Source organism: Callithrix jacchus, chromosome 8 (assembly GCF_049354715.1).
Source record: "Callithrix jacchus isolate 240 chromosome 8, calJac240_pri, whole genome shotgun sequence".
Classification (NCBI taxonomy): domain Eukaryota; kingdom Metazoa; phylum Chordata; class Mammalia; order Primates; family Cebidae; genus Callithrix; species Callithrix jacchus.
The window spans coordinates 86,730,603-86,748,957 of NC_133509.1; the positions used below are offsets into that span (position 1 = coordinate 86,730,603).

At 38.2% G+C, this 18,355-nt stretch overlaps 1 long non-coding RNA gene across 1 annotated transcript; it reads left to right on the forward strand.

Annotated features, from left to right (window-relative positions):
- Window positions 1-707: 707 nt before the first annotated feature.
- Window positions 708-11,941, forward strand: LOC144577513 (uncharacterized). Its single transcript, XR_013521651.1, has 3 exons — window positions 708-847; window positions 3,057-3,156; window positions 11,745-11,941. It is a non-coding gene; the product is annotated as an uncharacterized LOC144577513 (long non-coding RNA).
- Window positions 11,942-18,355: the final 6,414 nt, after the last annotated feature.

Genomic DNA, 18,355 nt, shown 5'->3' on the forward strand with positions numbered 1-18,355 from the left:
CTGGTTTGGAACACTATGATGAATAAATCAGCCTAAGAACTCTCAGATCTACGAATCAATCTTAACTCTAAAGACAGAGACAATGCATTATGTGCTTCCTACTGCCGCGCAACCATCTATGAACCTAAATCACAAATCCAGAATGTGGCCGATTTTACAGGACAAATGACCTGCAGGGGGCACTGTTACAGATTAAAAGAAATTTTAGGAATTCTTAACAAAATGCAGTGTGAACCTTGTTTGGATCTTGATACTTCAACCAACTATAAAAAGACACTCATGAGACAACTTGGAAATTTGAAGAGCTGATGTTAAGTCTAATAGATATCGAGGAAATTAAGAATATGTTTTCATATATTTAGTTTTAGGAAAAATGGCATTGTGGTTATATTAAATAAGAGATCGCTTGCCTCAACTGAAACGTATACTGATGTCTTAATGAAATAAATTATATATCTGGGTTTTGCTTAAAAAAATCTCGTGGAGTGTGAGACGTGTAAAGTCAGTTGTTATACTGCTGTCTCTATTTTTTGTGTAAGTTTGAATATTTCCATAAGAAAAAGTTTCAAAGGTGCCAAAATATCACCCAATTCACTTGTTCTTTTGAAAAATACTAGGGTGTGCACCAGTGCGGACCAGTTGCTGGGCACCCCAACAATTATGACTCTTAACATAGTCACAGAGATGGCGAGACTAACATCAAGGGGAGTACTGTTCCCACCAGGGGAACACATTGAACATCACCACCGACTTAGGGTCAAATTAAGAAACTTTCACAAATAGTGGAGGAAAACCTGAAGAAAGCAGGACAGCCAGTCATGGTAATTAGGATGACGGTCATCACAAAGTGAGTATTTCTGGAGTTGGGACAGAAGCAAAAGAAAGTCTCACACATTGGGCATATATTCTTTCCTTCCCTTAGTGATCGCTGGCCTTAGTATTTTCTGTAATAATTTAGGAAATAAAATAACAATGTTTCAGCCATCAAAACCTGAATACAAATAAAGAATGGTCCCCTAAGTTAAGAACATTCATCTGGAGAGACTGTGTTGTGATAGAGGCTGAGGTGCTGCGCAACAATTCCTATGGAATTATTATTGATTATTGGTCCCTTAGCAATGATTGCACTGGTCAGTTCTCTTGTAGTAATATGGAATTCAGATGGCAGATAAAGAACTACGATTATTTAGAATTTATACATACTGAGATCAACAACTCTACTGTCTGGAGGGATGGGGGACGAGTAGGACCATGACCAAAAATAGGATGGCCAATGTAAGAGCTGAATAAAAAGAACGTTGAACAATACCTATGGCCCTGAAACTGATAAAAGTCTGGGAAGGAAAATATAATAGAAAATCAGCCCTAATTCTTATTCATTAGAAATTTATAAGAAATAAAAGCTCTTTAGATTCAGAGGTGTGTTAAACCCCCCATATCTTTTGGTGGTGGGAGAATTATAGGTTAATCTTAGTAACTCTAAAAAGTATAATAAGACTGAACATAATCGGGAGATAGTAAAACAGCACCTGGAAAAACTTTAGACAGCAAGCAAGGAGGAGGGGGGCCCATAAGGCCCTCGGCGCCCCCTCTTCAGCAGGAAGTAGTTACAGAAGAATGACCTCCACCCTATTTCCCAAAAGATTTATCAGTCCCAACCCCTTAAGGAAGAAATGGAAGAGTAGGCGTTAGTCAGACTTCGAGGTGCTTGAGGGAGCTGCTGATAGATTGGCAGCCTAAAAATTTGGATGAAAGCACGTGGAGGATCTATGATTGCTATTTTAATTGTGTTATTGATCAGTTTTGTTTCTCTTTGTGTACTCTACAGGAGCAGATCCAAGATCATCCAAGATAGAGCTGTGCTTGCTCACCTAGCTTTGTTGAAACGAAGGGGGAAGATGTTGAGAAACATTAATTTTGCCCTGCCCCCATGGCTCCTTTGTGGAGAATATCTTTTAGTTTGTAATTAGTGGTAGGCAGGTAGCAGCTGCCTACTTGGTACATTCTTGAGTTATGTGTATATGTAGAACCCCTGTGTATTAATAAGAATCACCTGTCAAAGCAAATAAATGGATGGATGAGAATCTTGTTGGAGCCTTCAGCTTGGAGAGCTGTCAGCCCCACAGGCTGTCAGGCTGTTGGTCCCAGGATAGATCCACTCTGTTGTGCTATCTGGGTGTCTCAAATACCTTCAATGCCACGTGGGTGGGGGACTCCCTACCAAGCTGGTTCTCAGTAATATGACATTCTGAAAAAGGCAAAACAGTAAAAGGACAACTGATTGCCAAGTATTAAGAGCAGGTTGGTAGGGAGGGATGAATAGGCATAGCACAGGGGATTCACAGGGCAGTAAAATTATGCTGTATTATACTGTAGTTGTGAATATGCATCATCTATTTGTCAAAACCTATAGAATGTACAACACAGAGTGAATCCTAATATAAACTACTAGGTTTAGTTAAAAATAATGTGTCAACATTGTACCAGCAATTGTGACAAATGTATCACACTAACGAACGATGTTAACAATAGTGGAAACTGTCTGCAGGGGAAGTGGGGATATGTGGGAATGCTCTGTTCCTTCCATTTGATTTTTCTGTAAACCTAAAACTGTTATAAAACATAAAGCTGATTAACATTATTTTTTTAAAAAACAAGAACTCAGTGTTTTTTGGGACAATATCAAGTAGCGTAGCATATGTGTATTGAGATTCCAGGATAGGGTAAGGCCAAAAAAATATTTGAAAAGATAATGCCCATCATTTTTTAAATGGAAAATAACACATGGGTTCATGAAGTTTAACAAACACCAAGAAGGATAATCACAAAGAATCACTACATCAAGGCACATTGTATACATTGCTAAAAACCATTGATTAAGAAAAATCTTTAAAACAACCAGAGAGAAAGATATGTTATATATAGGGGAATATAAGACAATGAAATGGCATCTTTAACCGGGAAGGACTTTTAATCTCCACCAACCTGTAAGTGCATAGCCAGTGAATATGTCCTACAAAAATTAAGGTAAAATAGAGACATTTTCTTACCAGCAGATCTGCACTGCAGGAAAGGTTGAAAGAAGTTAAAGATGAGAGAAGACGATACCAGATGGAAACTGGGATTGACAGAAAGGAACAAAGAGTACTGGACATGGTAATACATAAGATGGGAAGTCTATTTTCAATTCTAAAGTCATAATATCTTTTAAAAAGTCCAAATGTAGATGTTTTAGGCAGTCAATAAGTCAATGGCCACCATTATTAGCTTTCTAATTTTGTTTTTCTTTAAAAAAGTATGGCATTCATTAGATTATATATGGAAAAAACTGGTTATTAAATATTAATATATGGCATTTAACTCATAAAATCTTTATTATACCATGCTTCTCTTTTTCTGATTTCTTTGGCTAACTTATTAGAATATTATGTTAAAGTTAGCAGAAATATGTTTATGTTCATGCTTAATATTTTTATAGCAATTTGTTCTCTTTTTATAATATTAGCCTTTGAATTTACCTATGATATCATTCTTCTTTCCCTAGCCAACCTGCTGATTTCACTCTTTCTCATATGTACTTTTAAACCAATTATTAAAAATAGGATTTAAGAATAGTATTAAAGAAAATCTGGAAAGAAAATATTTCTACCCAATTTCTTTCTGCAATTTGAGTTTCTGCAAATATTTTATTGTTGTGATAACACTGTGTAGTTTTGTATCCCACTTTAAAATCTAATACTATACTGTAAATAGTTTTTATTTTTATATATCTGCACAATATCACTATAGCTTCTATTCTTTTTTTAAAAAAATCATTCTATTGCCTGTGATTAAGAGCTTTGTTTCAGTTTGGACATTTTGGCTGGAGGATAGGTGGCTTCAATGAATCACTCTGTGTTCATAAGTTTTTTGTTTCATTTATTCTTGTATAATTTGTCTGTTTCTGACCTAAAGCTGGTTCTTATCTCATTTGTAACTGTATAGTCATTAACTTCGTGGAAGTTTATTTTTTCAGCTATTCTCTTGTTTCAACTATTCCCTTTTCTGCCTGTCACATCCCACCTCCAAAATGTGTAATCTCATTCGTCCTGTAGGGTCCAATTCAAATCTTACCTTCTTTATTTAACTATACCTGAACATCTCCTCTAAACCTCTGTGGCACGGGATAAATAGTAGATGTTTAATAAATATATGTGTGTGTGTGTCCGTGTGTGTTTTGACTTGAACAATAGGAAGTGTGCTCACTTAAAATTATATTAAATCTGAAACCAGTCATTTATAACTCAATACAAATTAATTTACCAACATTATCTTTCTCCTATCAGATATATTTTTCATCAATTGTAAGAATCTGAAAATAACATTGTATTTTACAATTTCTGATTGTGGCCATCATCATATAGCAATATGATGCACTTTAAAACTTGCAGATAGGGTTTAAGTGTCTTGAAAAACAATTCTGGGGAAAGCAGTAAGCACTCTTTTAAGATGCAGTACATTAGCAGTCCTCTTGATACTGGATAATGCTGTGTGGTAAAATATAATAATTGGTGAGTGAAAAGTGATTTCAAAGAGTTGGACTCTAAATGTGAAGGCTTGGGAAAATCTTAATCATTTAACCAATTTAGATAGTTTATATTTTCCCCTTTTATGTATGCACAAGTATGTTATACATAAAAAGATTAGGCCAGGTGCAGTGACTCATGCCTATAATCCCAGCACTTTGGGAGGCCAAGGCGGTAGGATCTCTTGAGCTCAGGAGTTTAAGACCAGCCTGGGCAACACAGTGAAACCCTGTCTGTAAAAAAATTTTTAAAAATTAGCTAGCATGCCCATAATCCTAGCACTTTGGGAGGTCAAGGCAGGCAGATTGCTTAAGCTGAAGAGTTTGAGATAGCCTGGACAACACAGTGAAACCCTGTCTCTACAAAAAAATACAAAAATTAGCCAGGCATGGTGGAACAAACCTGTAGTCCCAGCTACTTGGGAAGATGAGGCAGAGGATCACTTGAGTCCAGGAGGCTGAGGCAGCAGTGAGCCAAGATCATCCCACTGCACTCCAGCCTGAGTGACAAAGTGAGACCCTGTCTCAAAAAAAAATTAGCTGAGTATGGTGGCACATGACTATAGTTCCAGCTACTTGGATAGCTTTAGCCCATGAGGTCAAGGCTATAATGAGCTGTGTTCGCACCACTGCACTCCATCCTGGCTGACTAACACCCTGTCTCAAAATATACATGTACATATATACATACATATTATATAATTTTTGTTATCTCTGTTAAAAATGTCCATGAACTGCTGGGGTTTTTAAAATCAAAGATTCTATCAGTAACAAATATTTCCATCAATGTATAATTATATTTTTAATACACTATTGGTTTGGGAAAATTTTTAAGAGCTTTTTGAAAAATCTAAATAAATTATATTGACTAGTTCTTCTTTGTCTACATTTCTAATTAACCCCTCCAAAAAGGCTAATAGAATTTTACTAAAGCTTCACATTATAAATAATGGAATACAAAGTTGCACCAAGATAACAAAACAAAAATTCCACTTAAGCATTCAGAAGCCCTACCCAAAATATTATCATTCATTTACAACCACTATATTATGTCCCTTGCATCTGACCATAAATTCACAACATGAAAATTATGACTTTCAGGTAAGGGATATGAAATAGGTGAGGGAGAGCTCTGTGAATAATTACATCATAGATGAATAGCATATGTATGTTTATATATGTATGTATGTTAAAAGGACACATGACATGTGTATCTTATACACACAGTAAAATGTATGTGTATATATGTATAAGACATGTATTTCGTACATATATAATGTACATGTGTGTGCGTGTGCATGTATGTGTATACATATGATGATTATGATGAGTTCACTAGGGAAGGGATAGAGGCAAAGAAGGGGATAGGGAAAGAGAGATCTGAGAGTATTCAGGGGAGAGAAGGAAATATGTGCAATTATGTGGAAAGAAGAAATGAAGCTGGTCCCACATGAACCTCAAAATTCAACATGTCTGAAAACTTGACTCATCATCTACTCCTACTGTGGGATGGATGGAAAGGAGAATAAATTTTGGAAATACATTTAGACAACAAAATCACCAGGACTTAGAAGAGAATGTGGCAGTGGCAAGAGCACTAGCTATGGAATCACACCTGACCTTGAACCCCAGCTCTGCCTCTAACCAGCTAAGTGATCATGGGCAACTTAACCTCTTGGAGCCTCCATTTTCTTATCTGTAAGATGGGTGCAGTAATAACAGCTATCTCACTTGGCTGCTGGAAATAAGAGTCCTTACTAGACCCCACTGAGCAACCCTTCCCTGTGAACCCAGTCTCTTCACCTCTCTAGGCTCCTTGCCCCAGCAAGAGCCTCATGCTTCACCTAGACTTAGACTTCTCCCAACCTTTTTTGTTTTTTTTTTAAGGCTTCCTATGAGATTTGACACTTTCTAGCCTATGTCTGTCTTTGTTTTATCACCCATTACTTCATCTTGGATCCTTGATGGCAAATGCTTGTCAGCACTCTTCTCCAAATAATTTTCATGGAGCACAATCTCCATAAAGTGTCAGTGGAATAGGATTACCTAAGAAAAAGTTCCCCTAGGGCCAAAAAATTAGATTAATTATGGGTTAAAGAATATTAAGCAAGGTTATTGTACTAGGGGATTTCTCAGAGGTGCTAATGTGCCTTATAAGTCTCCAAGACTGGTAGATAATGTACAGTTTTACACAAACTGAACTCACCATATGACTTTTTTCACTGAAGAATTATATGACACCAGTATTCCTCAAAACACATTTTATTAGAAGGGAGACAATGGTTCAAACAGTTACTATATTCATTATATGCTCCACTCCCTGTCTTTTGGGAAATCCTACTCTGGGGCTTCTGTCTCTCCCCAACTACCTCCACACAATAGTTCACTGGCCATCGTTGGCTGAGTTAAAAGAAGTTATCCCACAGAAATACAAACTACCATCAGAGAATACAATAAACACTTCTATCCAAGTAAACCAGTAAGTCTAGAAAAAATGGATAAATTCCCAGACACTTACACCCTTCTAAGACTAAATCAAGAAAAAGTTGAATCCCTGAATAGACCAATAACAAGGTCTGAAATTGAGGCAGCAATTAATAGCCTACCAATCAAAAAAAGTCCAGGACCAGATGGGTTCACAGCTGAATTCTACTATAGGCACAAAGGGAGCTGGTACCATTACTTTTGAAACTATTCCAAACAATACAAAAAGAAGTAATCCTCCCTAACTCATTTTATAAGACAAACATCTTCGTGATACCAAAACATGGCAGAGACACAACTAAAAAAGAAAATTTCAGGCCAATATCCATGTTGAACATTGATGTGAAGATCATCAATAAAATTCAAGCAAACCAAATCCAACAGCACATCAAAAATCTTATCCATTACCATCAAATCGGCTTCATGCCCAGGACGCAAGGCTGGTTCAACATATGCAACTCAACAAATGTAATCCATCACATAAACAGAACCAAAGACAAAAACCACATGATTAATAGATGCAGAGATAGCCTTCAACAAAATTCAACAGCCCTTTATGCTAAAAACTCTCAATAAACTAGGTATCAATGGAACGTATCTCAAAATAATAAGAGTTATTTATGACAAACCCACAGCCAATATCATACTGAATGGGCAAAAACTGGAAGCATTCCCTTTGAAAACCAGCACAAGACAAGAATGCCCTCTCTCACCACTGCTATTCAACATAGTATTGGAAGTTCTGGCCAGGGCAATCAGGCAAGAAAAAGAAATAAAGTGTATTCAATTAGGAAAAGAGGAAGTCAAATTGTCTCTATTTGAAGGCGACATTATTATATATTTAGAAGACACCATCATCATCTCAGCCCAAAATCTCCTTAAGTTGATAAGCAACTTGAGGAAAGTCTCAGGACACAAAATCAACGTGCAAAAATCATAAGCATTCCTATACGCTAATAACAAACAGAGAGACAAATCATGAGTGAATTCCCATTCACAAATGCTACAAAGAGAATAAAATGCGTAGGAATACAACTAACAAGGGAAGTGAAGGATCTCTTCAAGGTGAACTACAAAGCACTGCTTAAGGAAATAAGAGAGGACACAAACAGATGGAGAAACATTCCATGCTCATGGTTAGGAAGAATCAATACTGTGAAAATGGCCATACTGCCCAAAGTAATTTATAGATTTAATGCTATCCCCATCAAGCTACCATTGACTTTCTTCACAAAATTGGAAAAACCCACCTTCAGTTTACATGGCACCCAAAAAGAGCCAGAATAGCCAAGACAATCCTAGGCAAAAAAAAAAAAAAAAAGAACAAAGCTGGAGGCATCATGCCACCTGACTTCATACTATACTACAAGGCTACAGTAACCAAAACAGCATGGTACTGGTACCAAAACAGAGATACAGACAAAGGGAACAGAACAGAGGCCTCAGAAGTAACACCACATATCTACAACCATCTGATCTTTGACAAACCTGACAAAAACAAGCAGTGGGGAAAGGATTCCCTATTTAATAAGTGGTGTTCAGAAAACTGGCTAGCTACATGCAGAAAGCTGAAACTGGATCCATTTCTTACACCTTACACACAATTTAACTCCAGATGGATTAAGGATTTAAATATAAGACCTAACACCATAAAAACTCTAGAAGAAAACCTAGGCAATACCATTTAGGACACAGGCACGGGCAAGGACTTCATGAGTAAAACCACCAAAAGCAATGGCAACAAAAGCCAGAATAGACAAATGGGATCTAATTAAATGAAAGAGCTATTGCACAGCAAAAGAAACTATCACTAGAGTGAACTAGCAACCAACAGAATGGGAAAACATTTTTGTAATCTACACATCTGACTAAGGGCTAAAACCAAGAATCTACGTAAAACTTAAACAAATTTACAAGAAAAAAATAAAACCATCAAAAACTGGGCAAAGGATATAAACAGTCACTTCTCAAAAGAAGACATTTATGCAGCCAACAAACATGAAAAAGTTCATTGTCACTGGTCATTAGAGAAATGCAAAACAAAACCACATTGAGATACCATCTCATGCCAGTTAGAATAGTGATCATTAAAAAATCAGGAGACAACAGATGATGGGGAGGACCTGGAGAAATAGGAATGCTTTTACACTGTTGGTGGGAGTATAAATTAGTTCGACCATCGTGGAAGACAGTGTGGCCATTCCTCAAGGATTTAGAACTAGAAATACCATTTGACCCAGCAATCCCATTACTGGGTATATACCCAAAGGATTAGAAATCATTCTATTATAAAGACATATGCACACATATGTTTACTGTGGCACTGTTTACAATAGCAAAGACTTGGAACCAACGCAAATACCCATCAATGGTAGACTAGAAAAAGAAAACGTAGCACATATATACCATGGAATACTATGCAGCCATTAAAAAAGGATGAGTTCAAATAATATATGATGCATCTAGTGTAGTGGCTGGGGTTGGGATGAGTCACGGAAGCCAGAAGGGAAAATTAGGTGCTCCTTAAAGAAATAAGAAGTAAGGAAAGTCTAACACAGTGGACATCATTGCATGAATGTCAGAAAAAGTGGGGTCTGTAGGGTCATGTGAATTCAGACTTGAACTCTTCCAGCTTACACCCACCAAAGAGCCAATGGATCCTGAGAAGGAAAAGGCAGAATGATACAGAAGGGGAGGACCCAGCTACTGTTCTCTGACATTTGATCTCTTTTAGAAAGAGGTCTTAGTTGCAAACAACTTAAAAGAAGTGATTGGTTTAAGTAGAAAAATAGTTCATGAAAAGAGTTTAAGATTCTCTAAAGTCTGAAGAAACAGGATCTGGAGGCAACCTCACTGGGAACCATGCCCAAAATCACACTGCAGATGCTACCACCCATAGACACTGCTGCTTGCATCACTGAGACTATTGACATTGGACGATACAGCCTTCCCCAGTCTTGCCAGTATGGATTCCATTTCTTTAGATTTCTAGCTCTGGCATCTGATTGACTGATCCCAAGTTCCATATCTGTTCCACAGCTACTTAGTAGGAAGTACGGACTCAGATAGGGACTCTTCCAGCTTACACCCACCAGCTGACCAGAGAGTCTTTTTCTAGTCTACCATTGATGGGTATTTGCGTTGGTTCCAAGTCTTTGCTATTGTAAACAGTGCCACAGTAAACATATGTGTGCATGTGTCTTTATAATAGAATGATTTCTAATCCTTTGGGTATATACCCAGTAATGGGATTGCTGGGTCAAATGGTATTTCTAGTTCTAAATCCTTGAGGAATGGCCACACTGTCTTCCACGATGTTTGAACTAATTTATACTTCCACCAACAGTGTAAAAGAGTCAGATAGGGACTCTCTGGCCCAAATACTAAAAGAATGCTGGCAGCCAACAGAGACTGCCCTGAGTTCACACATCAGCTATCTACTAGAAAGGGAAAGAATTTTCCAACTGGCCAATGAGCCTCAGTTAATCAGAGACAGAAAAAATTGGAACCCAAGCAGTTTGGCTCTCAAAGCTGCACTTTTACATAGTAGAGAATTCTACCAAGATGAGCAATCTTAACCTAAAACTAACAAATTTGTGAGACTTAGACACATTTAACTCATACACAATTTAAATTTAAATCTGGATGCATTTTAGTCCTTTATCATAGATTATACACAAGAAAATCGGAATTATCGTTATTATTTTCCTAGCTCTGGAAATAGCTGTTTCATTGTTAAAGAAGAAATGGATTCCAATATGTAGCATTGCTTATAATAGCAAAAAACATTTGAAAACTCAATATGCATCATGAAGGAAATGGATACATAAAATGCAGTATGCTATATGATGGAATACTACACTACTAAAGAGGAGCAAATTTTATCAGCATAAATCAATATAGCTGCAACTAAAAAATGTTTTCCATGACAAAGGCAAGTTGCTCAACAAAATGCAAGTTATAGCATATTTCCATCTATTTTTAAGACACACAAAACAATTATAGTGTTTATGGTAAAAAACTATTCTTTGCTTGGCCAAACTTCAGTCTCCTGAGACTTCTCATAAGCCCATCTGTGCACTTCCTTACAAATTTCAGTTTTAGCAAAGAATCTTGCTAAGTCAGTTTAGCAAGAATGCCCACCCTTGATATCTAACCATGCTCAATGTCTGACCAAGTTCATCCTCCACTATCTCCCAGGTGATGTCTGATCATTCTGGCCCATCCTCAGCAAGAATCCTATTAGGTCACTTTAGACAGAATCCCCCTTTTACCCCTGCTGTTTTCTCTTAGTAATTTTTCATCCACTGATCCCCACCCTGCTCCTTGGCTATAAATTACCACTTGCCCATGCTGAATTCAAAGTCGAGCCCAATCTCTCTTCCCCACTGCAAAATCCCATTGCTGTGGTCCCAATGCCTATCATGATGGTCCGGTATAGTCTTTCTTACCATTCTTTCAAGTATTATTTAATATTTTTTCTTTAATAATAGGTAGATAGATGTATCGGCAAATTACCAAAGGAAAAAAAAAACACGAACTAGAAGAATACACATGAAATTCATGATAGTGGATGTGCTTGGGAGGGAAGGAGATGTATATGGACTGAGAAGGGGCACACAGTTGTTTTTAATACTTAATTTTTTACTAAAAATATTTGAAACAAGTGAAATGAAATAACATTTGTTTATTCTAGATGGAACATATATAAAATTTTTCCCAAATGAAAGAAGGAAGAAATAAGGAGAAGGAATATAGAAAAGGAAAAAAAGAAGGAGAAGAAATGGATTTCAATTTTCACATAGGTAACAGATTTGGTTTGTTCAAAGGAAATTTTTCCCAGATGTCCTGCCTGTAACTCCTTTAAGTTCTTGCCCCCAGCGCAGCCACACAGTTCCCACCTAAGCAGAAACTCCAGCCCAAATCATAGCTTTGATTTTGAACCACAAAAATTCTTCCTGCTTTTGGATCTCCATTTCTTTCCTGTTCACTCTTGACTTTGGTCCATGCTACTTTTTCCTGAGAGCCTGTCATTTCCTGGCTTCCACCTGGATCTTCTTTATGAAATCCTGTTTTTCCCCTTGCTTGTGCCATCTCTGTCACTTCTGCCCAGTCCCCACTCCAACCCTACCTTTTATCTACCTAAGTAGGGTTGTCCATCATTCTCTTACCAGACTGTTTTTGGGCCTGATGTGAGTGGGAACCAGGTAGTAATCCAGGAAGTGAGACTGAGCTGGGGTACAGTTTTCCTGACACTTCCCTTTGGAGCTCCCAGTCAGTTGGGGGTTCTGGCTTTCAATTAAAAATTTCCAACACTGAGAAAAATCCATTTTAGAAAAATCTAATTATGGCATATGTAGAATTAGGACAAGTTGTGTATTTGCAAACAGAGGAGGTTGTTAAATACTATGAAAGACAGGGAAATATAAAACACCAGCTAATTTACAATTTTCCTTTTTCAATGAAAATATGCCTGTATTGACACTGACATTAGCACAACAGTACCAAGCCAAAAAAAAAAAAAAAAAAGAGTTTTTCTGCATTTGTTATAATTGACTGCAATTTAAAGAACAACATAGATTAAATAGGATTTTATGAGTTAGGTTGAAACATTAGTCACTCTCTTTAAATTATTTCATGGACTGGGCGTGGTGGCTCATACCTGTAGTACTAGCACTTTCAGAGGTCAAGATAGGAGAATCACTTGAATCCAGGAGTTCAAGACCAGCCTTGGTAACATAGCAAGACTCCCTCTATACAAAAAAAAATTTAAATTAGCCAAGTGTGGTGGCATGTGCCTGTGATCCCAGTTACTTGGGAGGCTGAGGTGGGAGGATCTCTTGAGCCCAGAAATTGGAAGCTGCAGTGAGCCATGTTAGTGCCACTGCACTCCAGCCTGGACAACAGAGTAAGTTCCTATTTCACAAGATAGTCATTGTTATTATTTTGTGGGGAGTTTATTTTTAAATTCCGAAGAAGTAAATCGCCAACTAATTTCTGAAGATATTTTAAATTCCCATCCTATGCTAGACAGAAAAGAAAACATACAGTACAGTCCCACTTCTCAAGAAACTTATTTCTGTGCCAAAAAAAAAAAAAACACAAAGTGGAAATATTTTTCTATTAATTTTTGAAATGAGATCATTTGACTGCTTTGGACATTTTAAATGAAGGTTTCCCAGATTTAATCATTTTTTGAAGCAGCCAATGTGTAATGAGGGCATGAATAAGGGGTAAATGAAAAATATAAAGTATGCTCCCAGCCAAAGTAACTACATTTAAAAGTTATTGCTTTCAGACATACAATAATATAGATGTCAAATATAATAAAAATGAACCTTAAAAATAAAATATGATAGATACTACTGATGCTCTCGTTACCCTCTTAGATCCCATTTCCCCATCTCCATCTTCAAAATCCATTTTAGATAGATTTAGACCATCCAGAATTTGGTGTTCATCATTCCCATGCATATTTCTACAATTCTGTAACATATATGTTTCCATAGGGTACTGCTTTGATGGTTTTAAACTTTACACAGATAGTATTATACTGCATATTTTCTCCTGAAACTTTCTTTTTCTCTTTCACATATTGTACAATTCAGCCACGTTGATATATTCATTGTACTGTTGTATATTACTACTTCTATTGCTGCTGTTGCTGTTGTTACCACTGATAATGGATTTCACCTTCTGCTTGACACTGTTGTAGTCATTTTACAGTATTGTACACTATTAGTATTTTATCATGTTACCCTCAAAAAATCCTTTTATCAGATAGGTACTATTGTGATCCTCATCATCAAGTGAAGAAAAATTTGGAGTTTAAGCTCAAGATCCCATGACAAATCAGTATGAAGGCATCACAATTAATTTATGTATTCTACGAACATCAATCTGATTTCCAGGTATTCATCACTATGAATGATGAATGCTGCCGTGAACATCCTGTATATGGCTCCCTGTGCACCTGTGTAAGAATTTCTAGGAATTGCAGCATTACAGGAAATCCACATTCTCAACTTGACCAAATTTTTCCAAATTGTTCTAAGTGATTATTCTAATTACACCTGCCCCAACCCACTCCTCCCCACAGTGTTAATTCATAAGGACCCACTACTGGGATTTTCAGACTTAAACTTTTACCAACATGACAGACACAAAACGCTACCTTACTGCTGGTTTGCATTTCCTGGATTTCTGCCTTTGTTTGTTTGTGCTGCTAATACTTAAGAAAGAGTAATTTATAGAGAACCAAAATTTATTTTCTCGTAGTTCTAAAGGCTGGAAAGTCTAAGATCAAGGTGCCAGCAGTTTTGATTAGCTGCTGAGAAACACTCTCTACTCCCAACGTGGCCCTTGTTGCTACTTTCTCCAGAGTGGAGGAATACCATGTCCTCAACATGGTGGAAGACAGAAGAGCAAGTCCGGCAAGACCTTTTATAAGGGTCTCTAATTCCATTCACAAGGAGAGGCACCCTACTCACCTAATCACCTCTTAAAGGCCCCACTGCTTAATACCATCACATTGGTCAGTGAGTTTCAACACTTCAATTTTGGAGGGGACACATTCAAACCAGAGCAATTATTCTTGAGTTTAAGCTCTTATTCCGCCACGAATTGCCTGTCCACATCCTTTGCAACTTGGTTTTTCTTCTTTTTAGGAATCCTACACATATTAAATACTAATTCTTTGTCCCTTTGTGCACTGTAAACACCTTCATCCAGTTTGTGATTTACCATGTCCCCCATCCTGTCTTTTATAATACAGAATTATTTTTTTAAAATCTGATCAAATTTACCAATATTTCCTTCATAGTTTGGGCTTATTTTGTCTTTTTAAAAAACGTATTTTAATGCTCTGACATAAATTCTTTTAAATGTTCCTCCTATCAGCTAAAGGGCAGGGCACAGTGGCTCATGCAAATAATCCCTGCACTTTGGAAAGTTCAAGACCAAGCCTGAGGAATATATAGTGAGACCCTTGTCTCTACAAAAATAAAAAAATAAAATAAAAAACTAGCCAGCTTTGATGGTATCAGCCTAAGACCCCTCGCTCTTAAAAAAAGAAAAGAAAAAAGAAAGGAAGAAGGCCAAGTGCGGTGGCTCACACCTGTAATCCCAGCACTTTGGGAGGCCAAGGCAGGCAGATCACCTGAGGTGAGTTCCAGACCAGCCTGGACAACATGGTGAGGCCTTGTCTCTATTTAAAAAATACAAAAATTAGCCAGGTGTGGTGGCATGCACCTGTAGTTCCAGCTACTCAGGAGGCTGGGGCAAGAGAGTTGCTTGAACTCAGGAGGTGGAGGTTGCAGTGAGTGGAGATTATGCCACTGTACTTTAATCTGGGTAACAGAGTAAGAGAAAAGAAGGGAAGGGGAGAGAAGGGAAGGGGAGGGGGAAGAAAGAAAGGGAAGGGGAGGGGAGGGGAGGGGGGAGGGGGAGGGGAGGGGAGGGGAGGGAAAGGGAAGAAGGGGAAGGAAGGGAAGGGAAGGGAGGAAGGAGAAGGGAGGAAGAGAAAGGAAGAAAGAAAGGGAAACATTTTGCTTTGGACATCAATTTCTAATTCATGTAGAGTCAATTTCTGTGTATGGTAAGATGTGAAACTCTAGTTTTATTTTTTCTCCTTGTGGTTTACATTTTTCTATTTATCAGTATTCCACCCTCCTCTCACTGATCTGTATTGCCTTCTCATTTCTTTCTTTTTTTTTTAACTGAGACAGGGTCTCACTCTATCACCAAGCTGGAGTGCAGTGGCATGATCATGGTTCACTGCAGTCTTGACCTTCTGAGCTCGAGCGATCTTCCCACCTCAGCCTCTTGAGTAACTGGTCTCACAGGTGCATGCCACCATGCTTGGCTAATTGTTGTATTTTTGGTAGAGATAGTGTTTTGCCACGTTGCCCAGTCTGGTCTTGACCTCCTGGGCTTAAGCAATCTTCTCCCTTCCGCCTCCGAAAGTGTTGAGATTACAGGTGTGCCTGGCCTTCTTCCATTTCTTGAGCAGGTTATCATATGTGCATGCGCCTATTCCTGGACTCTACTCTGTCCCATTGGTCCCTTTGTCTACCCCTGCACTTACACCACACTGTTTAATTACTTAACTTGACTATCAGTTTTCTTATCTAATATGGCATGTCTCCCTGCTTTTTCATCTTCAGCATTACTCCTGGCTCTTTTTTGGCCCTTTGATCTTCCACGTGAGTTTTAGAGTCAGATCGTTAAATTCCACAGAAAATCTTTTATTGTCTCAACATTTATTAATTCAAGGTTTACCACATTAATGCTATTAATTAGTTTGGCAAAAATTGACCTTTTTATATTCCATGGGTATCTGTTTCTGATCAGGCTGTCAGTCCTGGCCCCTTACATACCAGGCTCTATATTCCTCTTTCAGCTACAGAGTCTTGCTCAAACTTTCCCTTTCTGTTGTTTATTTTCTTTTCTCCTTTTTTTGAGACAGAGTCTCGCTCTGTGGCCCAGGCTGGAATGCACAGAATGCAGTGGCGAGATCTCGGCTCACTGCAACCTCTGTCTCCTGGTTTCAAGATTCTTCTGCCTTAGCCTTCACAGTAACTAGGACTACAGCTGTGTACTCCCACACCTGGCTGATTTTTGTATTTTTATTAGAGATGGGGTTTCACCATGTTGGTTATGCTGGTCTCAAACTCCTGACCTCAAATGATCTGTCTGCCTCGGCCTCCCAAAGTGCCCTTTATTTCTTTACGTATTTACAGCTCCATATACTTCTACCTTTCTCTGGGTCCTCCAGGAATAGGTTTGGAGGAAGAAGCCAGCAGCCCATGCTACTCTCCTACTTGTCAAGAACCGGAAGTGCCTTGTTTGTGTTTTAATTTTGAGAGCCCAGAGGCCCCAGAGAATGCCATTTATGTCACTCCAGGGAGAGATGCATGATAATATCAAAGCTGTTTCCCCTCCCCTCAAAAAAGATGAGAATTCAACAATGGCTAGAAAAGGAGATGTAAAAAGGATGTGAGCTGAGAGGCTGAGTTTATGAGAAGAGTCCCGCACTCAGACACTTCCTCTTTAGGCTTAGCCCAAAGTTGTGGGGTTGACGGATCTTTCTGATGAATTTGGGGGGCCTCCAGAACACAGGAGCTTTGTGCCTCCCTTCCCAGCTGTGGCCTTGAGGAAATGAAGAAAAGGCCCCACAGAAGCTCCAAGTCTAGTCTGACTCAGCAATACCCCAGCACTGCTGAGTGTGTTGCCCATGCAAGTGGACCGGACAGTAGCTCCACAGAGGCCCACACTGGCCAGGTGGCACAGGAGAGCTTCTGGAATTGTCCTTTGCTCTGACAAAGGACACAGGAAAGGCTGCAAATGTAAAGGGTCTAGGATTAGGACAAAGGGGGAGCAAAGCTGGTGAACTGGCTGACTATAAGCTGTGGTGGAGCTGAAGATGTCAGCAAGGGACATGGTGGACACAGTGCATGGTCAAGCTCAAGAGAGGAGGTGCAGGGGCAGAGGCCAGCCCCCAGCCCTTGCACAGGCCTTCCTCCCTGGTGTCAGAACACTTCCCAGGAAACTCAGGCCTCCTCCAAGGAGAAGGAAAGGAAAAGAGGAAGTAGGAAAATTGCCAAATGCACAGAGTAATGAGATAAAAGTATTTTTAAACCTAAAGATACTGCATTTTATCAAATTAGCAACTTTAAGTTTCCTACCATTAGCAAAGACTAAACGGAGTCCAGTTTTAATGCTATAATGAGCCCCCCCACCTTTGTGCACATGTAAACTGAAAGAGTGAAGAAAGAGTGAATTTCATACCTGTGACAACTTTCACTTTTATCTTACTGGTTTAAACATTTTTACCATTGAAACGTTCTCATTTTAACAGTTTTGTTCAGTCTATTATTTCATTGGTCACCAACTTATTTCCTTTTTAAGCTTTTCCACTATATTCTCCTTGCATTTTATTATTATTAGAGCTACACATATTTTCAGAGAGTAGTAAATACCATTATAGATCTGTAAGGCAATTTCTTTGACCCACCAATTCTGTATTTTTAAAAAGAAAGTAGTGTAAAAATATATAAAATGGAAGCTAAACCAGGCAACTCAAGATAGATCTGTATAGCAAACTAGCAAATAAAATAATTGAACTTATCTTTTTATAGCCAAACTTAGATATCCAACATCAAATTTAATGTATAGCAGAAGCATCTGTTATCTGAAAGTTACAGAGATCTCCAGCTGCAGTGCCTGCTGACTTCAGTGCTTTGCTGGTGCAGAGAGAGTAACCTTTCGAGAAGTCAACACATTTTGGAGTTTGGGAACCTTGGAACT